Here is a 27,435-nt window from a genome sequence, read left to right on the forward strand (position 1 = left end):
TTCAATTTTGAAGATACAGGCAAAATTAAATATAAGCATTTACAAACTTTCAAATTCTGAATTATCATTTGACTTTTTGTTAGCATCGTGTTCTGTGCTTTCCAATAACCCTTCCACCCCAAGAGTGTAGGTTAGAGGAGAACCCATTGATCTGGTTCGCCAATGTATTTTAACAGCATTTGCTGACTCAGACGGGGCAATGGATATTATTCATTTTTTTGAATAGACAAATGGATGGGATTCTTTAGAAAAGGTTTAGGAAGAGAAAATTGTTTAATGAATTATTGAAAAAATACAGAGTGTAAAACAAAGCTAGTTATGCTTTAGAGGGACATGGTATGAAGGAAGAATCCACTGAAAAGCAAGGAAGCTTAGTGTTAAGAGAAGATGGTGAAAGAGCATGAACAACATTCTGAAGGTATAAAACACCCAATGCTCAGGGCTTCTGAGAAGTAAAACCATTCCTGCTCCTTTATCTTGAAGCCCCCTGGGAAAGGGTATCTTTGTCAACCTAGGTATCTGTCCAAGTCAACCGCCAACCTGCTGTGTGGTGTGAATCTCAACTTCTGATTTTCCCCAAGCTCAATCATTTGTAGAAATGGCCATGAGCCGATCTTCACCATCAGCTTGGCAGCTAGAACTGAGGATTAAGAGATAATGTTCTCAAAGCCTCTGGATGGGCACCCGGAATGTTCTTACATGGGATCAACACTGTGTTTGTTATAACAATATCTAAGCACGTAATCCCACCTGTTAAATGAGAGTCAGGTCACAAGGACCATTATTTAGACCTAATTGGGCTAGAAAATACTGACCTCCCAACTGAACATAACAGCCAGTTTTGTTCATACACTTCTCACTTCTAGAAAACCAAAACCCGACAGATGGTCAGAAATAACATAGGGAGATTATCAATATGTTCATTTTTTGTTGTTATTATTGTATTATTTCAGAATTTCCAGGGCTCCTTTTGAGTCACACATTTGAGTACCATCCTCCAAAGAGCAGACTGAATATAGATCCAAATAGTACTCCACCATCAGCAAGTATCCTTGGCAATGAGCTTGCTCAACTCCCAGGGTGTTGCTAGGGAAAGACGAGGGCAGGAAAATTGTAAACAGGTTCTGAAGAGTCTCCCTATAGTCCTAGACATACATCAGGCTGATAAATAAGACCCAGGCAGAGTGGAATTTCAACCAAACAGTTTTGTGTACAAAGAAAAAGGTTATCTCTTCTCCTGGGATGGGTAGAGCTGAACTGTTTGCATCAGGAGCTGTGGAGCTCTATAAACTTCAATAGCACATTCCCATTTCTCCTAGCACACTAATGAAACTGAAAGTCTAGTTGTCCTTTAAGTGTTTGTGCCTGGAGTTATGACCTATTTCAAATGACAGGGAACTGGAGACAACATTTTAATGGTTATGAATGCATTTAGAAAGAAGCCTTGGTGTCTAATGAGAGTGAAGAAGGCACTACAATTGAGGAACAATTTACTACCAAGAAATCAATTTGAAAATTCTATACAAGATTATCACCCATTAAATTGTCTTTCTTCAGAACTGCAGGCCCTAAAATGGTACTTCTGGACAAAGAATTTTACAAACAATAAATGCTAATTAAGTAATCTATTCAAATGGTTGATTGAAAGAATAAAAGAAGTATCCCCTGAGGGGAAACCCCCTTCAGCTGTTTCCACTTTAGGCCCTCTTTTCTTTAAAAACTGGTGGGTACCAGGCAACAGGCTGAAAGACTCCAATATTCTACCATCTGTACTTCATAGATACAATGCAGTGTGAATGTGAACACGTGCGCGCGTGTGCACACACACATACACACATACACACATTCCTACCTACATATATATATATATATATATATATATATATATATATATTCTAACATCCTACCATGCAAATACATTCTAACACACATTCTAACATATTCTATTATACACATTCTAATGCAGATATATATGCACATTCTAGCACATTCTAGACACACATTCTAATACATTCTAACACACACATTTTTACACATTATACCGTACACATTCTAGTATGTATTCTTTCTAATACACACATGCACACACACACACACACACACACACACACACACACACACACACACACACACACACTACCCCATACAGTTGCACCTAAAGATTCTGTTTAGATGGGACAAGTCACAATGTGCAAAGTTCTTTGTTGCAGTAGTTAATGTAGAGGAGAATGCTGGTGGTTCCAGAAGCTTCTAGGAGAACATACACATGGAATGCAGACACAACTCTAATACCAAAAAGTGAATTTGTGTGTGGCTAAAATTATTTATGACTCTTACTCTGGAAAGTAGAGCAAGAATCTTGGAAGCCAAAAGGTAAGAAGAGAATATTTATATTCCTTTCTCCAAGGAAGCCAATACATTTCCTAATCAAAACTAAGGAATGGCCAGCCTGGCCTATGACTAAAACACAAAACAAAAGGTGTCAGGAGAGAAGAAAAGCACAATTATATCCCTGTCTTCACAGCCTGGCAGCCTCCTATCATTGTGTCTTTCAGCAGGTGCTCCTAGAAGAGCAAGGGGCTCTGGTGGCTCTCTAGATTGGAAGGTATAAGCAAGCTTGTGCCCTGCCCCCAACTCAGAGATAAGGGTAGAAGACAGCTCCTACCCAGAAAGTATCATGGGAAGTGAAAGCAGGAACACCACTCACAGTCCCCAGGGGGCATGAGTGGTGAAGACTCCCCCATGGGGAGTAGAATATAGTTCCCTCCTTTGATTTTCTTTTCTTGTCTCTAGGCCTCCAAGGAACCTGTTGTTATGAGCTGGCGACCTAGCATGCCACCTCTCTGTCTTTTATTGGTTTTGCAGTCAGACAAAGGACTTGAAGTTAATTTGCACCATTTGTGTGGCATGGACTTCTGGGCTAATTACAGGCAACTTTAATATTGTGCCCTTTTACATGAACACAGACAAAAATGAGCTGAACGTGAGCATTGGTTTAGTATCGTGTGAAATTAAACCTGAAGGGCATTATGCCCTCATAAAGCATAATCACTCCTAAAGTTTTACCTCAGATTGTCTCAGAGGAATGCTCACTAGCAGGTAATAAACAGACTTGGAAAAATGTCACTGGCCACATTACACATCCCATAGATGGGACAAGGATGGTAATTTGATGAACAGCTCAGCAGAGTGGGAGCAGATGTTGGTGCCTCTGCAATGTTGTGCACCCCCCACACAAAAAAAGGTGGTGGCGGGGAGTGGGGGAGGGCTCTCTCATAAACAACGGTTTGTACAAGACCTAGATGTGCACGGAATACAGCATAGCCTTAATAGGGACCTGAGGAAGACATGCAGTTCTTAAACAAATAATAATAATCCCTTTTAATCATTTTCCCTAAGTATAGCATGTATTTGACCTATTAAATAAATTAATGGACTAGGGATCATTGACAATAAACTAAAATAAAAACATCAGTGACAGTATAAACCTAGAAAGATGCTAGGTCCCTAGATTTGCAGCCACAACAGTTGCTGCCCTTTGCTGGACCAATAAGCATCTATGGATATAGAAATGTATTTTCTGGGTGTCTTGGAAAAACCTCAGGGTTCTGCTTGTCATTCTTATGCCTAGATGACTCATATCTCAAATAGATACGGGGTTTAGAAATTGGTCCTTATTAGGATAATCTCTTGGGAGCAAATGGCTAATCTAGCCTGGATGATAAACTATTAAGGCAAACTAGACACAGTGCTCTGCCCCAGAGTGACAAACACTGGTTGCCCGACCAGAAACAAGGAGACACCCACCATATTTCTCTGGAAAGTAACCTTAAAACTCACAGCCCCAAGTTCAGATGCCTCTGGGAGCCCATTAGAAATTGCTAGCCTGTCTTCCTAAGCCTTGTGGCTAAAGGTGTAATGGGTCATTCTGGGGACTTCATTTCCATTCCTCCTCCTGGGTCACCTGGTTGAACATGGCATACTGTTTTCATTGAGTGCTAAACATTTAGTGCTGTGACCTCAGGGGAGCTCGCTATGCACAGAGGGAATGGTGCCAAAAGCAGGTCAGTGATGTGTGATGAATCAGGCCCCAGAAAAGGTGAGCGTGTCTCCCACCACAGGCAGTGCAATCTATCTGCTGGCCTTTTTAAAAGAAAAAAGTGTAAAGCAAGCCATAAATCAACAGGGAGGAGTAGTAGGTCCTCTGCCATCAAGCTGTCTTGAGATGCACTTTTAAATGACTTTATGGTGACCTTGCCTACTTGTAATTTCAAGGTACAAAAGAAAGTTTTCCTACACAGTCCATGAGGCAGACTGCTTAGAAAACTATCCTGCTTCATTTAGATGGCCACATTTAGAGACTTTGTGTCTGTCTGGTGACGCACCTCCCTTGTAAATGGGAAGGCTCTGGATGTGCATTTGGGATTCTGATCATATAGAACTGTGAAAGCTATCTGGGCCAGGAGTATGTATTGTGAGAACATATGTCTCAGTTAACACAAGGCCCTAGACATGGATGAGCCTTGAGGCTTTGGTGCCATTAAGAGTAAACACTGAGTGTCATCAGGACCATTCCATGCTGAACCTCTTCCAAATGCTGGGAGAAAGGCACCCTGGTGACTTGCAGTCATTAAAAACAACAACGCTGGTGGCAGAAGCTGAGTGGCATTTTGTGGTGCATACTGTCTGAGTGCCAGCTGTGTGGCAAGGAAGCAAAGGCTGAGAGAATTAGGATCAAGAAAAGGGAGTATTCCTGTGTGTTCTGCCATGGCTTACACACTCAGACAGAACTTGTGTACTTGACTCAGGGTGACACTGAGAGACAAAAGTTCTATGTGCATTGAGAACCGAGGTCTACATAGCGAGTAAAGGGGGTATGTAGGGTTGGAGAGCAAACCTGAGTTTGCATCTCTGTTTTGCTACTTAGAATACACAAATGTTGGTTATGTGACTGAACTTCAGAGGCTTCAACCACACAATGGGACTAACAGTTCTCCCCAGAGGACTGGATGAGAATGAGCATTGAAAACAGTGTCCCTTGCTTGTCACCTGACTGAGGGTCCACAACAACCCTTAGAATTCCTTTCTTCAAAAGCAAAAGTCTTAGAGGTTTATACTTGTTTTGTTTGTATCATTACAGACTGAATAGCGTATTTCTAAATCTTCCTGAGATACTAGATACATACCCCCATTTCCTTAATCTCTCTAATCCAGTGTGTTTTAATAGGGGGAAATATCTTGTACTGTTCCATGTGACAGCCACTAGCAGCAGTTGGCTATCAGCACATAAAAGGTGGCTGGCTCCTGTGACTAGGAACAGGAGTTTTAATTGTATTGAATTTTAATCAAGGTAAATGTAAATGGCTTCATGTGGTACCCAGCTTCTATATTATAAACATGTCAAGTGATGAAGAACATGGCCTCAGCTAGTAGACATGGTCTGGGTGATTAGGTTATTCACAGATGCTCTCATCTTTCCACCATCAGCCTTTTAGGTAGATTAACTGACTTGGTCTTGCTCACATTTGATGCAGGAGTGCTTTATGCCAGAATTAAGTTCCGTGACCTTGAACATGTTTCCAAATGTTCAGAACCTGAATTCTCATCTATAGAGTGGGATGAATGCCTCAGAACTCATTTTAAAGTGAAATGCAACAGGAGATGCCCAATGCACCGGCACTGACAAGAATAGAGGAAACTATAAAAGTAGATGAGACTAGCTTGCAGTCCCTTTAGTTTTTCAACACTGGTCATAATACTGACATTCATTATGTTGCTTGTCCTTACGGATTGGCAAAAGTGCCATCCAAAGTGCTATGCTTTGTGAAATGCCCCTTCAGCTCCCAACAGGTAGAACTCGATTTGGGATCTCCTTTTTATCTGCTTTAACCCTTGCCCATTTCATAATTTGGGGATTACATCCAAAGGTTCAAATGTTTGAGTTGGGCACAGTTTTAAAATTTGGGCTATATTCAGAGAGCACATGTGAGCGTGCCTGTTTACCTATGTGGGTGTCTGTGTAAGTACTGAATTTTATATTTGCAAATAACACAAATTGCATGCTCCTGTGCTTTCATTGATTTACCTCAGCTGTTAAAAATGCCTAATAAATCTAGTTGCTACCCAAAGACCAGCTATAAAAATAAAGCCTAGCTTAAATTAAAGGTGAAGCTATTAACATTTGTCCTGCAGTCTGTAAGACTCTAATGAGTTACTTTCTGGCATTCATGAACTTGAACCTGAAATGGGGCTGCAAAACCCACTGGGGTTTCCCTCGTTCTGCTGTTCACTGAAAGCTCTATCTGGGAATGGCTTGATCTAAATTGCTCCATTGCAGCTTCCAGATGAGGTCAGAGCAAGTGGAGGTGTTAAAAGCAACCTTTCAGGGGAGACTAGGACTATTTTGTGAGATTCAGAATGATACAGGTTGGTGATGGTTGTAAGAACTATGGTTCCACATCAGGGCTGCATTGTTGGCCTTACTGGCATCTGAAGTCATTCTTTGATGTGGGAGTGGGGATGTGCTGTCCTGTGCATTGTAGGACGTCCAGAGCAGAGTAGACTGGTGTCTACATAGGTGTGTCAGTGAAAACCCCCTCCTAGGAGTGACAACTAAAAATGTTTTCAGAGTTTGCAAAATACCACTTGGTATGGATGGTTAGAGTCCCCCTAGATGAGAACCACAGATCTAGAGCTAGTCAGCCTTGGTTCACTTTTCCAGCAGTGTGGACCTTGAGTGAGGACTTGACTTCTCAGAGCCTTAATTTCCTCCTGTGTGAAACAGAGATAACTGCACTTCCAAACGGGAGAGTTTCTAGGAGAATTAAATTGAATAATGCTAGCAGTGCACTTACTACAATGCCTGGCAACTAGTCTTCACTAAATGGTAGTTACTGTTGTCATTAACTACTTTGACTTTCTAAACTGTTCCAATCACACAAGCTACAAACTCTAGCTGCTTCTCGGCATGAGCCCAATTATTAGGCACTTAATCCCAACAGAGTAAACAGAGAAGTGGCCAGGGAATCTTTCCCAGAGTGCCCTTCTGGAAAGGCATGCTGCTTCTGCCTCCTGTGAAAGCAGAGCTTCTCCTAGGATGGGGCTTGTGGGTATAAACTCAGAACCTCGGTGTGCCTCTGCATCCCTACTAATGAGCATGACCAGATGCAAAATCAGATCCTTGGCAATAAGGAAAAAGAAACAAAAGTAAAACCAAAACAAACTCAACAAAACAAACAAACAAAGGCATCATTGCCAGAACTCCTTGAGCAACCCTCATGCCTGGGTTTCAGGCTTATTTGTAGCCATATCTTTTGCTCCATTTCATTGACAACTTCTCAATTCTTACGTGGTTTGCATCTTTCCACTGCAGGAATTGAACAGGTTGTAGCTTGGTGGGGGCAGGGGTGATTCCACTCAATGCCATGTTCCTAGTCAGCAGAGCAGTGGCTGCCTCTACAAAGGACTTGAGACATTTGTGGAATGGTCTCATTTCTCTCTTCATAGCATTTGTTTTCTCAGCACCCTAAGCACATTTCCAGCAGTAGGTGGGAGCTGCCCAGTGTCTCTCTACTTCACACCTCAACGCCCCCACAGTCTTCCTAGGAGAACTTAAAGGCAGGAATGCTTCTGACAATAAAGCAAGCTGGCCAGGAGTGGCTGCTGACTGGATGATCCCTGCTTGAACACTTGCTTAGGCACATGCCTTCTGTAAGTTAATTTATCAACCATTGAACTATTTGCTCCTGTTAGAAAGACAAGGGGAAAGGTCTGGACATGTTTGCTATAAATGTAATAGACTTTTCTGAATGTTTTTGACAAGCAATTGTTTGGATCTGCACATGTGGAGCCTCAGATCCAAAGTACCAACGTTTTCAAATTCAAAAGACTAGGTATTATGAAATCACATTGACTCTCTAAATGGGTGTTTAGATATGCCTTTGTTGGGGTGTGATAACTTCCTGCCCTGCTATAGTTGCCTCAAGGCTTTCTCATTTTATTCAGGTCCCCAAATGACAGAGAGGCCAATCATAGCTATGCTGATTATTTTTGTGTTACTGTGACTATCAAGCATACAACTTAAAGGAGCAAAGAGTCATCTTGGCTCATGTTTTCAGAGGACTCAGTCCACAGCCAATGGCTCCTCAATCCTCAGCAGAGCATCAGGACAGCAGGGGCATGTGGTTGGGCATAGCTGTTCATATTATGTGGGTCCTAGAAGGAGAGAGCAAGACCGGAAGCAGCTAGAGATAATATACTTCCAAAGACAACATCCCTAGTGACCTACTTCTTCCAGCTTGTCCTTACCTCCTAAGTTTCTAGAACCTTCCCAAATAATGCCACCACCTAGGTACTAAGCATTCAAAACATGAGCCTATTGGGGTGGAGGTTGGGGCAGATATTGCATATCAAATGAAAGCAGCAACTAGAATGAGCACAGAATATATGGTTTGGAATTTCAGGATGTAGATCCTGCCATTCTGCTGACTACCTTCAGGGGATACTTCACTCTGGTGCCTATACACCACATCCCATCCATCTCTATTTTGAGTTGACTGTGGATATCCTACAAGCTTATACCCAGGGCCTGATGATGCCCCAGAAGACTAGGGCATTTCATTGCCTTCAACCTGCCACAGCCTGCTCAGCTTTGTAGCAGACAGCCCCAGGCTATTCACATCTAGGACCCAGGTTTAAATCAGTTCTTTGCAGAAAATAAAATCCAGAGGTTGCAAAGGACGGCTTTTAGATGGGTTTAGTTTGCCCTTAAGTGATTTAAAAACTAAAACAGTCACCAACATTTTAAAGGCTGGTATATTTCACACAAGTTCTAGCTTCTTTCAAAGAACTGTTGGCTCTGATTATATTGGACCTAGATTTCATCCAGTCACAGGCTGTAGCTTCTGTTGTTACTCTGAAGGCATCTGAGTTCAGAGCTCTTACTAAACACACTTTAGAAAAACCTATATGTCCGTGTCTTGTATGGCCTCATTTCACTGTGACCTACAGCCAAGTGAGAGGATTTCAACTGCTATTTTAACATTGCAAATGAGAAACTGAGGCCTGAGGAAGGTCAATAGCTTGTCAAAGATGGAAAATGGTAGAGTTGGGATTCAACCTTGGGTCTACCCGGTTTCAGGGGCCATTTTCTTCCATGAACTGCCTTTGTTAGAGAGCAACTGTAAAGCTCTGTGCTCTGCATAGGCTCTCTTACATAGAGATATCTCCTATTCAGAGTGATGTGGGATTAATAAACATGCCAACTAGCTCTATATAGTATTGCCAATTGAAATTTTGGTATGATCAATCCAGCTTGTGTTTGGTGAGTTGAGACCACTGCCAGTTTCCATCAAACTATCACTTTCCATTTAAATGAAGGGACTCTTCTCAACTGATAGAGGCACCCTCACTAGAAAGAGAAGCTGAATGAGAAGTCTCCCTACAAATGATAAAGCAGATGCTCACAGGGCTCCTAAATTCTCCAGCATCCTACAAGCCCAGCGTCTCAGGTAGCGCTTTTCATGCTGTCCTGTGGGTTTTAGGGACCAATGATCACTTAGGTCAGTATAACTTTAACCAAAGAAAAGAACTGAGGATGCAGACCACCTCAGGAAGGCTTTCCCTTTGCCTTCCCTCCTACAAACTCTCCAGAGGACAGAGGGCCAGACACATCTCTTTCCTTATGTATCCAGCCAGGATGCCCTTTCAGCGGCTCTTTCTTGGAGCCCTGTCCTATTTCCATACCTGGATGCCTTTGCATCTACTGTTTCCTGAAGTGAATCCCTGCCCCCACTGCCCTGCTCCTTGGCAATGTGATAACTCCACAGGCCTGCTATAGAAATGCCTCTCCCAAGCAGCCTAGATGCCCCTCAACTGAAGAATGGATAGAGAAAATGTGGTACATTTACACAATGGAGTACTACTCAGCAGAAAAAAAACAATGGAATCTTGAAATTTGCAGGAAAATGGATGGAACTCGAAGAAACCATTCTGAGCAAGGTAATCCAATCACAAAAAGACAAACATGATATGTACTCACTCATATGTGGATTTTAGACATTTTACCAGCCTACAATCCACACTGCCAGAGAAACTAGTAAACAAGGAGGACCCTAAAAGAGACAAACTTTGTCCTCTGGAGAAGGGAAAATGGTCATGATCCCCTGTGCAAATTGAGAGCATGGGAAGAGGGGGGAGGGAGCTGCAAGAATGAGAAGAGAAGAAGAGGAAGGATGCAGAGGTCATGAGGGAGCAGAAAGGTTGAGTCAGGTATAGATTAGAAGAAAGGATATGTGATAGGTAGGGTTTTGGTTTGGGGGTAGTAGGGGAGGAAGGGAGGGAGAAGGGAACTGGGATTGTCATGTAATTTAATCTTGTTTGTAATTCAAATAAAAAATGATAAATAAAAAAAATGCCTCTCCCAGCCTCTTATACCCACATCACTACAAGATATCATAGAGACCTGCTAGGCCCATGAATTCCCATAGCACCTTCACCTCTAACCACTCTGTATTAATCCAGTCCTTTGCTTGCTCTGGTGGAATGTCTGAGCTCACTGATATATCCCCAGACTAGATTTATTTCCTATAGAACTAGGATGCTCAGAAAGGAATTCCAGGGGAATTTTAAGAGCAATAGGAGTGGTCTCTCCACAGTCAAACAGAAACACAGCTTCATACCTGAAACCCAGTTTCTGGATGACCTCCTGGAAACTTGATGGCATGTATCCCCCAGAGCATTGGAAGTATAGGACTTTTAATGTGTCTCAACCCAAGTTAAGACTTCCCTCTTCAAAGGACCATATCTCCTGACTTGAGTGGCTGATGGCCTCTTGCTATATAGTCACACATTAAGTTATAGCATGGGTTGTGGACCCTAAGTCCCTGATTTAAACCCTGCTGTGCTACTTGCCACAGTAGGGGTTTGGCAAAGTCTCTACTCCTCTGGGCCTCAGCATGTTATGATTGTGTCGCTGTGTTTGTGAGGATGTGGTGAGAAGGCAGCCACAGTCTTCAGAGAAAACATGCTCAGGGATGCCAACTGTTCCTGTGTTCTCCCTCCAGGGGAAGCTCTTCTGGGTAGTTCACTGGACTTTTGAGTGCCAGTTAGAATGGCAGCATGAGTAGCAGGGTTATGCTATCCTGCCATGTTCATACTTGTCATGGTTTAGGGTGGTGTTTCTCATGCTGGCACATTCACTACAGATTCAGATATTCAGATTCAATCTCTTTGTTCCGTTGACATGGAAATATGGAGCACATGGGCATCCAGGTACTTCATACAATGCAGTGTGCCCCTGGGATAGCACAGTGCACATCACCCTATTCCAGGTCCTAGAGCAAGAAACTGTCCCCAGGCTTTGGTATAAAAGAATGTGGTTCCCACTCCAATAGATAGAAGCAAACATGGTGCCACATCATATTACATAGCTAAGAAGGTCAGGGCCTCCTGTAGCCCTATAAGCTATCTAACTCCATCAGGCTAATTGTCCCAGAAGGTTGCTTCCCAATGCAACAAATATCAAAGTAATTTCCTCCAGCATCGCCCAGAACAACTAACCTATTATGAAGCTTATCCCATTTAAAAAACGTATTCATTAGGGGAGGGGACATGTGCCATGTGGGGGTTGGAGAACACATGTGTGGAGTTGTTGCTCTTCTTTCACTATGTGGGTCCCAGGGATTGAACTCAGGTCACAGGGCTTGGCAGCAAGCACCTTTACCCTCTATGACATTTTACTAGCCTACTCTAAACACTTAGTGGGCAGGACCACGACTGTGTGACATACTGGATACATTCCAAGATGGAATGTGGTGCTAGACAAATGGCTAACTTACTATTGGTTTCTTTCTGTTTGCCGCTTTGATTGCAGTTCAATTCCAGATCATGTTTTGTCAGAATTCCAATAACAAGAGAAAATGTTTTCCTATTTCTCCCTCTCATGATCCTCTTTGGTTAATGCCGCCCCCCCCATCCCCACCCCAACTCCAAGCATTAAGAGATAGTGGATATCAACTTCTACACACTAAGTCAAAATCAGTTTATTCTATCAGTTCATTCATCAAAGACATGTAATACTGCTAATCACTTTCCATTTGGTAGCAGCAGACCAAGCAGACAATACTCTTGAAATAATTACAGCAAGGGCCGAGAGAATTGATATTTAAGCCTGCTTCCTGCATGGACAGTTTGCTTCTGCTTTCACATGCTGGGAGTAGTTCCAGAAGACCTGTTTAATCTACAGAGTCTGTCATGCCGGGTCTCCTACCAGCCAGGTTTCTCCAGACATTTGCCACCTTCCTCAGTCCCACCCAAACCACCAAGGTCATATGGAAGGAAGATCTCCCAATTCTTCATCTTTGTGGAAGGCATCCCCTCTAGAGCTGTTGTGTCCTTCTCATTTTACCACTTGAACTTGTCCCCATTCTCAAATCTCAGCTGAGCTTTCCCCTCCATCAGACAGGATGGTCAGAGGCTTGTTGTATCTAAGCCAGCTTGGGGACCCAGCAAAAGAGACATTCATAGCACACCTGACCTTGCTTAGACCATCTTCTCACACCCTGTCTTTTACTGCCCATCTCTCTCAGGTGCTGAAAGGTGTTTCTGGTGTTGAATATAATGTTTGGTAAATAATGGGAACTTAATGGAACTATAGAAAAGAGGAGAAGTGGTGAGAAATAGGAAAGCAGGCTTGTGGGTTTAATATTAGGGTCCCTGATAGAAAAAAAAAATGTGAGACTCTCATGATTTTAGTGGAGGGAGATGACATAAGTGAAAATCAATACCCATTAGTATATGATCAGGGCAGAGGCTTGATAGCATTAATTAGGACTCTGAGAATCCATTCCCTCCCATTCAAGAAAATCTAAGGCAAAGAAAGTGTTAAAAAAAAAAAACCTTCTGGAATATAGACAAATGGACAGACTGACAGCACAGTCTGCACACTGGGTGTACATATTCGTTAGGCAGCCTTCGTGCACCAGTAAGGAGTGGGAAGGGACACTGTGAGCCTCACCTCTGACAGCAATAATCGTCCTCCAACACAATGTGCAATGCAGACAGCTCTCTTTCCAGGACACTAATATCAAGCAAAGCAATGCAGCACTAAGGGGCTTCCCAGGGCTGCTCCAAACCTGTCCCCAGGCAGCTCTGCACAGTCTGCGACAAAAATTCATATTCTCTAAGACTGATCTTTTGACCTTGCTGTTCTCAGATCTACTGGAGAACAGTGGGAGGGAAATGTGAGGCTTGTATCTGACTTGCGTCATCTATCAACTCTGGCGCTCTGGTGCTGATGGGGTGTGGGAATTCTAAGTCACTGGTATGCAGGCTCTCCTTCTGTAGTCCTATCACAACTGGCTTGGGGTCTACCCCACCCCCTCAAAGAGAGTCAATCCCTCACCCCCACAACTCTCTTGGGATCCAACACTCTGCTAAAGTAGCTGCACTGTGTTGCTATGGGGAAAGAGTAACCTATTCCTTAGTTGACTTTAATGCTACCGTCACCATCATCCTCACTAATGCTTTTGAGATGCCACTAAATACCTAGCACCATGCCTCATCTTCCAGCCCACACATCAGCTATTTGGGATAAAGATCCTTTTTACTTGTCATCATGAATTTTCATGTTGTAGTAAAATGAGGCTCAGAACACACAGGATTTACCCAAACCAGGTTTGAACCCAGACCTAGACCTAGCTCTGAAATTCCAGGTGTTTCTGTTAAAACCACCATTCTACCTTCTTTGGCTTCTTCCCCAGTCCTGATGGCTGCTCATTCCTGTTTTGTATGGGGAAACACAGTCTATAGCCCAGAATCATGGCTACCTGTTAGATAGATAAAGTTTTATTGAAACATACTGTGCTCGTTCATTGATACTTTGTTCTTGGCTTTCATGTTATAATTGGCAGAGATGAATAGTTGAGACAGAAGAGTACAGGGCCTACAAAACTACAAATGTTTACTATTTTAACACCTAAAAGAAATAGCTTGCTGCCTCATGATGGAGTAGATAAGACAGAGTCTATCTCACTTAGCTTAAATTATGCATGTAGTGTGTGTGTGTGTGTGTGTGTGTGTGTGTGTGTGTGTGTGTGTGTGTAGTGAGAACTCATCATACCATTTTTCAGAGAAGAAAACAGGGTCTTGAAAAAATTATAATAGGTTGGCTAAGACCACAGACCTAGTAAATGGGAGGTAAATGTTAAACACACTTAGGCCCCCAAGCCTGCTCCTAACCACATGGCATTTCTGTCTGGTAGCACACAGACACTAGCCACATGGTGCTGAGTGAGGATGGCTCTGCCTGTGAGGGAGGAGATGATACCAGACCAGTTAGTGAGAACTTGGGTACAGCGGAGTTGGGTTGGGTTATGGGAGCCCTGGGGCTATACACTTGTCCATGAAGTCCCAGCTGAAAGTGTCCCCCACCCCCAGCAGATGCTTCCAACAGCTAGTACTCATCAGAAAAGCAACATATGAGAAGGCAAGCAGCAGGTAACACCATCCCTTCTCACAGGAGACTGCTTCTACAACTTTACTGTGGACCCCATGATGTATTTCATGATGAGTAACAGTGAGACAGTGATGTGGTGGCTCTGGCAGCCTTTTCCTTGGCCTGTAAGGGCGCCTCTATAGTGAATGTTTTTTGTCAAAGATATTAACCCACACTCAAGGGAGGAGGACATGTTCCTCTCTCCCTTCAACTGGGAGAACAAAAGAGGCAAGAAGAAAAAAAAAAAGGCATTTTATATCCTCAGACAATGCAATGCTGTGAGCTTTCTCCCATGGCCCTGCCTTCCAAACAAATGCTTGCAAAAATGGGAAGCTCCCTGCTGTGGGCCGGTGTTGGGTCATCACTGGAGACACTGCTTTTGCTGGAATTCCACTTGACCTCTGAGGAACTCAGCGTTGAGGCTGTAGTTCTCCGGAGATATCATAGAGCAACCTTCCATCTTCTTTGCTCTCCTCTGAGGGAAAGCTCTCACATTCCATCACTGTCACTCTGGTCTTCCTAAAATCTCTCAAAACTCCTTCTGTCAGAGTTCAGCCCCGAAATTTTAGATCTATGAAAATGCTCATGATCAATATACTTACAACTATCTCTCTCAGACCTCAAGGTTACAAAATAGAATAGCCTTCTCAGAACTGAGATATAGGATGTTTCCCCCTTCGCTTGCTTTACTAAGAAGATCAAATCAAATTTTATGTTTCTCTCCTAACTTTACTTTTTACTTCCTGTTCCTATCAACAGTCATAGAGTAGCCATTTTGGACTTTATTTTGTGTTTTCTTCTAAGTAACCTTATACTTGCACTTCTGTCATCAATTCCCACACTCACTGTGTGCTTTACAGATGATAAGAAATCACTTTGTTGCTTGTCTCCCAGTGATCCTAAAGATAAAGCCACCAAAGAGTAATGAGAATTTCCACCAAGCTGTATTGAATGCTTCTGACCTGATCAGCACTTTCCTGATGGCTTTATGAGTGTGTCCCCTTATTTAAAGCTCTCTGATGGCTTCTGAAGGAATAATATTAGCCACACATGAATTTGAGAAAATTAAGGCACAGGGATGTGAGCAATTTACCCTCCAAAATGGACATAGAAATCAGCAGGGCTAGCACAGAAACCCAGGTAGTTGGTGTTCAGAACGAAAATGTCTGTCCATTGGCCTTCACTACCTAAACTGTTACACCTCTGCTGTACTTTAGAGGTTCTTGGGTTCAGATGATGCAAGCCATTCACAGCAGACATGGACCCAAAAGACTCTGGACCCCTCCCTTGAGAAGGCTGCTGTGAGCTGCTGGAGTTGCTCATAACTGACTGACTACCCAGCAGCAATGGTGTCAGCTTCCCTACCATCTGTCTGAAGTGCTGGGATCGCCTGCCAATTTCTGTGTCCCTAGGCAGCCAGTTGGCTCAGATCAGCTCTGGGAAACAGAGGCCACCCCCAGTCAACAGCCCAGCAAGGACTGTGGCACATAGCCACAGCTTGGTTCAAGACAGCATCCTTTGCATTATAAAGTATCTACTAAGGCAACACATTGAAGTCCCCACACAAGGATGTGGAGGGGAACAACAAGGGACAATCTCTAGGCCAGAAGATAGGAAGAAAGGTAGCCGAGCTAGTGGTCCTCACAACCTACTGTGTGCCAGACATTGCCAAATGGGGAAACTAGGCCAACAGATATGAGTGAATTTATCCTGAGCTACTTTGCAAGGAATGGTGTGTGTGAATACAGGACTTTCTCCTCAGGGACAAACCTCACCAAGTAGTCAGAGGGTGTTACTCAAAGAGATGGGTTGAAAGTCGGGTAGTGGATATAACTAGGGATATAGAGGAAAGGTAAAGGCCTGTAGTTGGAGTCTAGGTTAATAGAACACTGATGGGCTACAGGGAGTATGACCCTACTGCCAAAGAGAGAGAGGGTGAGAGAAGACCAAGACATACTAGCAGATTTATATCCCACATGCCAGTCAGGGAGGAGGACAGTCAGATGAGTGTGGATGTCTAGGAGTGAGGAATACTCACCCTTTTGTCCCCAGACAGATCATCAGCACATAACTTTTCTCCATCCTAGTGACAAATAGGCTTGGGGCTGACCTAGACTACTAGCAGTGGCTTGTTCTGCCCACATGACCTTCGATTTACAAGAAGACAGAGAGGGAATGAGAAGGTTTACATATGAGGCTTTTAAAAAATCATTTATCCCAAGCTGGACATTCTTGTTATTATGCAAACACCGTGGAGTCATCATACAAGTAATAAATAGAAGGGGTCCCATCTCACGTGAAAGACAAGCAGGGCTTCTGTTATGAACTAGAATGGAGAACATGTCCCACAATGGTAGAGAAGATCAGGAAAGGGTCAAAAAGAGGAGGAAACAGATCGCAAGAAGGCAGAGATAGTTCTAGGAACCACAGCACCAAAGCTGGGGGCACCCAGAGCAGCCCTTTCCCTCAAGGCTTTATTTCCTTACTTCTCTAAATGGTACTTGGGGTTTGCTATAGCTCTCAATAAGGCCTCTTAGACATAGTCCAGTGCAGACCGGTGGTGTGAATGGTAGCCACTCTTTGCAGCATCTGTGCTGTGGTATACTATTGGCTTTCTCAGGAACAAAGTGTAGCCCTTTAATGGCAGCAGAGTCTTGTGCTTCTGCCAATGGCTGGCTGCCCTGAGCTCTCTGTTCTTCTGGGATGAGTTCCTACCGTAAAACTACCCCTTCCTTCCTCTTGTGAAAATTCTGCAGTGTAGGCAGGGATCCAGAAGAGGGAAAATCACTGCAGTTCCCAGCAGTACTCTGCAGTACAACAGTGGATGGTACACTGCAGAATGCATGGCTGCCATTTGTCTCTATCTGTCAGGGTGGAGGGGGGTTCCTGCCAAGCCCACTGCAGTCCTTCTAATGATTCTACAATGGGTGCTCAGCTTCCTCCAGCTCCCATGGAAGTTCCCAAATCGAATCAAGTTTTGCAGCTCTCGTGGTCCTGCCAGACATTTTGGTCAAGTCTTTCCTCACCATTGCAGTTTTCTAAGATGTGAAATGGCAGGGATAAGGCCTTGTTTGTAAGACCTTGAAGGGAGGCACATATGAGCCACCTCTGAAGGCTTTGAGAGCATCAGCAGAGCCTGTTTGAGGAGCAAAGGGCTGCAGAAGTCTTTCTCATTTTCAATCCTAGGACTAATGTTTTAATCAGGTACATAGGCTTGTCAAAACAAGAGCAAAGGGTTCTTTGGTACAGAAGAGGTCACTTAGAAAATGTATAGGTTGAGACCACCAAATACAAATAAAACTAATAAGAGGAGAACAGTTTCAGTGTCACAAAACCAAATGAAATGGTCCTGAGGTAGAGGAAGTGTTTCCAGCCTTTCTTAACACAACTGGATCCCACCCGTCATGGAAACAGAAACTCAACATTGACCTAGGGGTGACTTTAGCTATCCTGTAGCCTCAGAGGGAACCTTTCAAGTAATACAAGTCATTGCTGTGGGCTACTTGTCTTCAGAGGAGAAAGAAGGGGAGTGGGACACTGTCACTCATTCCTGCCCTGACACAGTTACTCCTCCAAGTATTCCTCCAAAAGCCCTCAGTTCTTTTACTTGTCTGAATAGGCAGCTCCCCCAGTGTGCAGTCACATAAAGAATAAATCAAAGGCAAATTAAAGATAAAGTGATATAACCTAAGAAAACAGCAGTAGGAGAGGCTCCCCAGTCATATGATGAGGTGGAAATGCTTCTGGAAATGCCAAGGAAGACCCTAGGAGTAACTCTTAGTGCCACAAAGCTCAAGATAATACTCTTTCATGGATTGAGATAAAGCTGGACTAACTGGCTGGCAAGTCCATCCATCAGTGACAGTAAAGCTTTTCCCTTTGAGAGACCAAGCTGGAGATACCATCACAAGTAGGCAATGCCTCTTGCTGGGACAATAGACCAAGGCAAAATCCCTGCATGGCTGATATCCCAAGATCTGCAAGGTGGGTGATCCCAATAGATGCTCAGCACCCCCTTCACTGTGTACCCTCACACCATGACAAAGAAATCCTGAAGGATGAATTACTAATCCAAAACACTTATTAAAGATGCAGGACGAATGGTTGGAAAAGAGGTGAGAGAGGGAAAAATGAAAGAAAGAGGAGAAAGGAAGGGTGTGGGAAAAAAAGGAGGGTGAGAGATGGGACACAGAAGAGTGAGGTCAAGTTGGAGAAAGAGAAGAACTGTACAGGGAGAATAGGGGATGAGGAGGAAGAGAAAATTAAAGGGAAGAGGGCAGGAAAAGGTGGGGGTGGGGACTTTGGTTGATCTGTGGCATTGATGTCTTAGGCTAAGCTGAGCTTGTCTAGCACACTGGGCTCATTATGGTATCCCCTGTACTGTTTTATATGCCTGAAGCATTTTTTGTTTATTTTTTAAATGCAAGGTGAAGGAGAAAAAGAATAAAAATGAAGAGTAAGGTGAAGTTTTCTTCTCTGGTTTCTTTGACAAATGCAGTTAGTGGCCTAGAGTGCTAGGGAAATAATTGAAGCCATGACTGACTCTTTAGGGAACAGGGAGTTGGTCTTCTCCCTCAGTCTGGTTCCACAGGCTGACCCTGACCCTGACCCTGACCCAGATGGAGGTCATGGCACCATCATCACTCTTAATGCTCCATGGAGAGCATGATGCCCTAGCCTTCTAGGCATGCCACTAGGCTTCTGCCACTAGGCATGCTACCTAAGCCCCTCTACCAGTGTTTTCCTGAGTCCCTGTGATTTGCTAGGAGCCATACTGCTTAGGATACACACTAGCAACACTAGTCTTCAGGCATTTACAGATAGAGGGGAACAGCTTAGAGCTCCACTTTTCATTGATGAAATGAAGAGGATTGACTCTTTTTAGGCTTGATTTTCTTGGACAACTCAGATCCAAGAGTAAGGCTCAGAGTGCCTGGAGGATACTATGATTCCCCACTTTTCCTAGAACAGCTCTACTTCATTCTGTTGCAGATACTGATATACTACTTAAGCTTGAATTTGGAAAGACAATTCCACTTCTAAGGGAGATTTGAGAAGTGGTGAATAAGATTCTCCCATGTTCTAAAATTTAAAGTTCTCTGTTTTATTACTAAGGTAATAATTGGTCCTTGAAGCCTCTGTCTATAAGAAACATTCAATAATCAAACATTTAAAGAGATTCCTACCATGAAGAGGGCTAATAGACAGCAAATGAATGAATGAACAAGCTGAGAAGACAGAGTGCCCATTATACAGAGGGACATGAGGGGTAGAAAGGGGCAGGAGAGAGAGTCCTGGGTCTGAATAGCCTTGGAGCCAAGGCTTCGCACCCCTGGGTCAGCCTTCGAAGATGAGGGGAAGATCACTTTAGAAAGAGAAACAAAGATGAAAGCCAGGTGGAGAGAATGACCCTGGCATTCCAGGACCAGGAGATTGAAGTCACAGAGGACCGATGAAGAGTGGTGCAAGGTGAGAAGGAGTCAGGAGAGTGGCAAGTCCAGGTGACTATGGGACTTGAAGACTACAGTAAGAGCTTAGATTGCAGTAAAGTGCAGAGGGACATCATCTTTGTTGGGTTACATGGAGGGGGCTGTGTGATCTGACTGTACTATGTAAAGAACACTGAAGTGCCAAAAAGCAAGGCTGAGAATAAAATGAGCAAAAATGTAAAGTACTCTCAGGGTGGTATAGATACTGGATAAAGGGGACCTAAGGATAAGTAGCTGTAACTGTGTGGAAAGGTCCAGTGAGGCATAGAGGAAAAAAAAAAAAAAAAAAAACAAAAACCAAGATCCTGTCATCAGTATACATTATCTGTGCTCTTTTGATATTGAACACAAACAATTTGGATCTTAACTTCACCTTCCAGAGACTAATTCTGGCTTCTGCTCACCCATTTTGGTAAAAAATGCCAAAAAGTTGAGTAACTTACTTTCCTTTGTCTTTTTGAGCATTTAGGGGAAATATCGCTTTAGATAGAGCCCAAATATGCATCCCCTCTTTGAGAAGGCTTATGGAGAAAGGTGCTAGGCAGTCTCCATATTGGAAACATGGATAAAAGATTTAGACCATAACATTAACTCTTTGATTTTAGATGTTTGTGCAGTAACATCTGCCAACAGATTTGACCAAGCACTTAACTGAATACAAATGGAAGGGAATAGAGAATGAATTCAAAGACCCAGGGGTGAATGATCAATAGTGACTGCAAAGGGCTTTCCAAAGACTCAGAACTGTGCCTCAAATTCAGAGACCACAGGGGACTACTAAGATGCCTTTTTCTCCTTCAGGAATATGTTCTCCAGCCAGGAAAACAAGACCACATAAAAATAGACAGATGTCCCCAACTAAATAAAAAACCAGAATGAGGAATCAGGGTCTTGAGGCTGATAGTGTGTTCAAGTCCCATCCCTGAGACTTGGGTCAATTTATCTAATTCTCTTTAAATCAGAAACAATGCTTACCAGCTTCCTAGCTGTGGATTATGTGGGATTCGAAAATACTTTGTTAGAAAATGTGGCATAAATAGTAAGGGTCATGGCTGACTCTCAGTTCAGAAAGAGAAGGGAGAGGGCAAACATGTCAGCAAATGAAGCTGTACAAAAGGAAAAAGAATTAAATTAAGAGTCTCCTGCTCAAACTCACCAATGGCTTCCCAGTGTCTAAAATGGGAATTGGCAACCCATGGGCTCAAGCCCATTCCACCATGTATTTTATGAATAAATGTGTATTAAACACAACCACAGACATTGTCTACACATCACTTATCACTCCTTTCTTCCCACCATTAACAGACATGAGTGACTTAAATAGAACCATGGCAGCAAAATGAAATGTTTAAAATTTGGTCCTAAGCATAGAGGTTAAATCCCAATTAACAAAGAAAGGTGTTTTGATAGTTAAATAAACATAAAATTAACTGTATCTTTTCTCTATGTCACCTATAACTCTGTGTCATACTTGGTACCATTTCCCAAGAGTCCATTCTATTCCATGGTGGCATTATAGGATCTCATCTTCCTGCAACAGTAGGGATGTGGATGGATTCTTCTTTAGAGTTTATATCATGTCCATTACAGTGAACACCTCTAACCAGCCCCCAAGTTTTTACCAATTCAGTCTGAGTCACATACTGGGATATAATAATATACTAAAAAGATGGATGTATTTCATTCATTCTAGAACTACTGATATTACATCATTGAGACGGAAAGAAAGCTAGAAGCAAATTTACTTTTGTTTTGTTTTGTTTTGAGACAGGGTTTCTCTGTGGCTTTGGAGGCTGTCCTGGAACTAGCTCTTATAGACCAGGCTGGTCTTGAACTCACAGAGATCCACCCGCCTCTGCCTCCTGAGTGCTGGGATTAAAGACATGCAGACTGAGGCAAGAAGTCAAGGACAGCTTGGGCAACATCGCAAGATCTCACCTCTTAAATAAATTTTAAAATTGCTTTATGACATAGAAGGCAAGGCAAGTTAGATACTATGTGATTCAATTCATTTGTTCTACGAAAATTCACTGAAGATCTGCTCTGTGCCAATCCAGGAGCGGAGGCTGAGAGTAGATTTTCACTACATTTTGTTCTCAGGGAGCTTCATGTTTAGTTGAAGAGGCAGAGTGTCAGGAGATAATGACACTAGGGAGACAAGGACATACCAAAGTGTGTGAAGCATGGACGTGATGGGGTTTTAGGCAGGGTTCCTGGGAACACCACTTTCATGTATTCCCCCCTTGAAAGTAGAGGCAGAAGGCCCAAGACCCACTTACAAACATCTCAGCTTTTATTTACATTATATCTAATGAGCTTGTGTTGACTTAATGACAACTTTAGACATCTCTTTCAATTATCACAATTATGTGAAGTTTTATATAGGCCAACTCACATGTTCCAGGCCAGCAAGTAGTCCAAGCCAATCACAAGTCAAAGCCTATGCATTTAACCTTTTAGTATCACCAATACACACTCAGAACAGAGAGCTGGATAGGAAACCTGAGGTATGAAGCTCACAGAGGTGGCATGGGTGGCTTTGGCTGTTAAACAAATTGACACTGACTGAATCTCTGAGGGCAAAAGGCATAGCTGGAATACAGACATTCAGTTTGTGTTCAGTAAGTCAACCATCAAAGGAAAATTAGAAGCTATTGCAAAGATAAGCTCTGATACCAGCCTCCAGGCATACACAGGATGCTGGGTCACTCTGGGGAGTGATTCTGGACTCTGGCCAGGTTATTAATTAAGCTCTAACCACCAAGGCCAAAGGAACTCCCTATCAATTAGTGGATAGCTGAAAGCCCATGAGACTTTAGGCCTCCCATGGGCTAGGTTTTTCAGCCAGGTGAACTCCCCAGGATAAAGAGCCCAGAGGGGATTGGGGACAGAAGAGTTAGAACACAAACGTGAGTCTCACTGAAAGAGAAGACTGTTTCCTAAACTTCCTAGGCCCTGTCTAAGACACAGAATTTTCACATTAGCCTAATGATTCAGATATTCAGTTCCAAGTTCCCTCTCTTTACCTGTACCAAACTCAGTGTAGGACAAACAATTTTAAATACCCATAATTAAAAACAAAACCACACTTTAAAAATTATGTAGAGCTGGAGAAAGGGCTCAGCTGTTAAGAGCACTTGTTGCTCTTGCAGAGGACCCGAGTTCGATTTCCAACACGCACTTCAGGATGCTCACAACTGCCTGTAACTCCAGCACCAAGGCTTCACTAGACTTCTCACACACTCACTCATATGTGCACCACACACACATGCATAATTAAAAATAACTTGTTAAAAACATTTAAAATACCATCCACCCAAGAATGCAATATAGCATTTCCTTTCCTTTATTAGCAATGATAAAAAAAAAAAAAAACTAGTCATCATGAACCGCCCAAGTATCAGGACAGAGGCATTGGTGAAAGGGCCTCCTTCACACAATGGTGAGGGTGCAGAAATGCAAAACTTTCCAGAAGGCTCAGCTGTAAAGTGACAATTTCAACAGACAGTTAAATATAGTTAGTTTCATCTACCAATTCTTCTATGAATTTATCCCAAGGAGATAATTAGACAAATGTGTCAAGGTTCACACAGAAAACATGCTGCTATGGCATTATTAATGATACCAAGTATTTAGAAGTATCTAAATATCATCAAATGGAGATTATTTAAAGAGATCAAGATACACTACACAACAGAGTCCTGCCCCTAGTTAGAAGGATAGCAGGAATCTGAGGCATAATGTTACTCTTTCTTCAGGTCCTTCATTGAAGGGAAGGCTTCTTGTCCCTCATTCTACCCACACAAACAGCATGCATACACACTGCACCATGAGACACAAAGAATAGACCCATCCAAGTTGGTGGTACATAAAGCTCTGGGTGCTGAGGTATCCAGTGATTTTTTTCTTTCTTTATAAAATAACCTTTGTTGTTTGAATTTTTATAATGAGTGCCTGGTATCTTTACAAATAGAAAATCAACTCTATTTAAAGGTCAAATGAAAATTTCTAAAAGGGATATAGCTTTCCCAGAGAAAGGGCAGTGCTGAAATTGGAACAATAGCTGGTTTTAGAGGAGAATATAGAGGGAGTTTGAAACCTGCTGCAGGTTTTGTGTGGAGTGATTCAAATCCTATAGAAGCTGGCAAGACCCAGCCCTTATGAGCCTGAGCTCCAGAGTCAGTCCTTAAGGTGAAAGGCCAGCTCTGTCATTTTCCAGGTAATCAAAACTTGGGACAAATTACTTACCCTTCTGTTTCTCAGTGTCCACATCTATAAAACAAGAAAGTGATATCACCTGCCTCTAAGAGTGTCACGAGGACACAGAGTAAATGAAAAACACCCATCACAATGCCTGGCAAGTAACCAATGCTCACTAGACACTAGCACTCACAAAAACCAGCTCCATCTTCCTGAGCTCACATTCTAGGAGTAACAGTGCTAATGAACAGTAAGTGATAATTAGACAATGAAATCCATAGAAACAGGCATTGGGAGGTCTAGGCTATGAAGTTCAAGGTGAAGGGTACTAGATGCATGAGGTTCAGGCATGTGACAGTCTCATCAATCTCAGGTGCTCACTTTGCAAGATAAGAATCATGTACAGAAAGGTCATGTTGAGGATTTAGTGCCAAATACCCACACAGCATTTAGTCACAGTGAGTTGCCAATATGTATTTGTCACTAAAAATATACAATAATTATTTGACTATGAAACAAGGAGCAAGCTTCCTGCCCTCAGAGGTATCTAGGTAGGCTAAGCAACCACTTATGGAAGGACATAAAGACTTATTCACAAAAGACCATACTTCTAGATTCAACTAGACCTAAAAAGCCTATGAAAGTCATATTACTTTAAAGTTGTTGATTGGTATGATATGCAGGGTGCTGGGGTCATCACCTTAGGGAGTCACATGACAATTCCATGGTCAGAGACTAGCCTGATTTTCAGGCCAGTGAGTCGGGGGTGATGATTCTTGCAAACTGCTCATTTTTTCTTAAACACTACTGCTCTGGGAAGGCTGAAGAGGGTGGTTTACCCAGCAGTGGATTACAGAGCCCATGGATATGGCTGGCTGCAAGCTACATTCCTTCTCCCCACAAACACACAAAACTACAGGGTCTCTGGGACCCACAAGGAGACAGGGCTTCAGGCAGACACTACCAGAACAGGAAGCACATGCTGGTCACTTCCTGCCTGCTAGGCTGTGCTCTTAGCTCCTTATTAACATTATCTCATTTACTTCTCATGAGACTGAGTCACTGCCAGGTATCATCCCATTTTACAGATAACAGTTTAAAAAAAGTAAAGTCCTTCAGTGAATAAGAAATGGGGTTTAAGGTACACTTAGAATGTGAAGCTTTATGACAACATCTCAGAAGGACTTTAATCCCTTTTAGGACCAGGTGCACACATGCACCCAGGATTGGGGGGTCAAGTGAATCCTCTCAAGGCAGTAGGAGTGAGGAAAGCCAATAAGGTCAGGGGATTATCTAGAACCTTAGAGAAAGTAGAAGACCAAGAGAAAAAGTATAGGCTGCATTCTACCTGTTACATAGGAACCTGCAAACAACAGAAATTGAGTATATTGTCAAGAGTTCCTGCTTCAGGAGCAAAGGGCTATTTGTAGAGAAGCCAAGAGTTTGAGTCTGCTCAGCAAGATGGAGCACCACACAGATTACTCTAAGATACCCAAGTGCTGGGAAGGGGACATATTTGTCGCTTTCTTTTAAGATCTCTTGGTTAACCCAGGCAGGCTATGAATTCACATCAGCCACACCTCTCTGTCCTGCTTTGTTATGGCAAGGCTTGGTTAGGACAGTCCCCTATCTCTCTTATACCTGGAGTGATTTTTCCAGCCACTGCCAGCATCTGTCCACCCACCTACCAGGCAGTTCCCATGGGGACAGAGCTGAAGCTTCCTGACATGAAATTTCAGATATTCAGATTCAACTTGTATCTCCTTGATCTTGGAGAGCCTTGAACTTTCTCATCAATCAGGATGATACCCCACCCTTCTGTTGTAAGGGTTAAAAAAGATCACTGTATACTGGAAAGACAGGGGGGCAGTATTAGAGAGCCAAAGTCTGGAGCTTCACCCTTTAGGGTCAGAGCCTGGCTCTCTCACTAGCTGTTTATCTTCAGACATGTTATTTAACCTTTCTGAGCCTCAGAGTCATCAGTTGTAAAAATGGGTGGAATAGCACCCATCTATGTAGGAGTTTCTCGTTGAGTGAACGAGTTGAGAATTTTAGAGTGCTTGCCACTGCGCCTGTCACATTAGTGGTTACTCAGTAAATGTGAGTTGTTATGATTAATGTGTGGAAAGCCCTCAGCATGGTAAAAAATGAGTATCCAATAAATGGTGGCTGTTATTCTTACAAGGGACATGCTCCTTGGAGAATTTTGTGTGCATTTATCTCTTCGAAAGCAATAAAAATGAAGACGTTCAAGAAGAAGCTTGTCCTTAGGTAAATGTCAGTCACAGCTGGGAGAAGCCACGGTTTTCTTGTCCCTGCAGAGTCCCCAGGACCTCAACCTGCCCTGCCTATGCCCAGGCTCTCTTCTGCTTCCTTTAGAACTGTCCTTCACTCAGCCACCCACTCATGCCCACTAAGCACCTGCAGGGAGCCCAAAGGAGGGCTGGAAACCCAAGCCCAGAATGCAAAAGCTCCTGCTTCATCCTCTAGAGTTACTGGCTAGTGGGCAATACACACCAAGAAAGTGTGCACAATGGTTATTTAATTACAGCTGGGTTTGAGCCCTAAAGGATGTGATGGTAGGGAATCCCTGTGATACCATTATGGCCATCTCCACTTCCCCTCCCACCCACCTCCCTGGCAAGCTATCCATATGATATTAAAATTCTGTTTTAATTTCAAGAAGGCTGTGCAAATGGAATCATGGAAAGCAATCTTTTGAGACAGTCTTGTTTTTTTCCTGCTCCACCTGAGTGATGTATGCCAATATTTTCTTTTTTATTGCTGAGTCAATTTCATGTGTTGGATGTAGCATAGACATCTAAGATGGTGTGGTCTGGTGTTAGGGCTATGGCTAAGGAGGAAGTCATTGTAAAGGCTCCTTAAAGAAATGATATTTAAGGTAGTTATTTGTAGATGAAGAACAGTTGGCTGGGTAGTGACTGTAGGGAGAGGAAGTGATCGTGGTAGGCAGGCATTTGGTTTTAAGGCCCTACACCCAAAGGACACCTCACTCACTAAGGGCCTAAGAGAAGGCAGATGGCGGGTTGAATCCTAGACACTCTCACTCAAAGGAAACTCAGCTAGGAGATTAGAACTTGGTGACTATGGTTTCTCTCTTTCCAGGCTCTTCTTGATTAATTATAAATACCGTCTGGTCTCCAATACCAGCCCCACAGATGCAGTGACCATGGTTCGCAGTTGAATACCTCCAAAAAAAAAAAAAAAAAAAAAGGCTGCAGAAGTGGTTCA

General features: G+C 43.0%; 1 protein-coding gene across 1 annotated transcript in view; it reads right to left on the bottom strand.

Moving 5' to 3' along the window:
* Dock2 (dedicator of cytokinesis 2) overlaps positions 1-27,435 on the bottom strand; it is a 377,575-nt gene that overhangs the window by 147,080 nt on the left and 203,060 nt on the right. The gene's annotated exons all lie outside the window — the stretch shown is intronic.

Source organism: Cricetulus griseus, chromosome 7 (assembly GCF_003668045.3).
Source record: "Cricetulus griseus strain 17A/GY chromosome 7, alternate assembly CriGri-PICRH-1.0, whole genome shotgun sequence".
Classification (NCBI taxonomy): domain Eukaryota; kingdom Metazoa; phylum Chordata; class Mammalia; order Rodentia; family Cricetidae; genus Cricetulus; species Cricetulus griseus.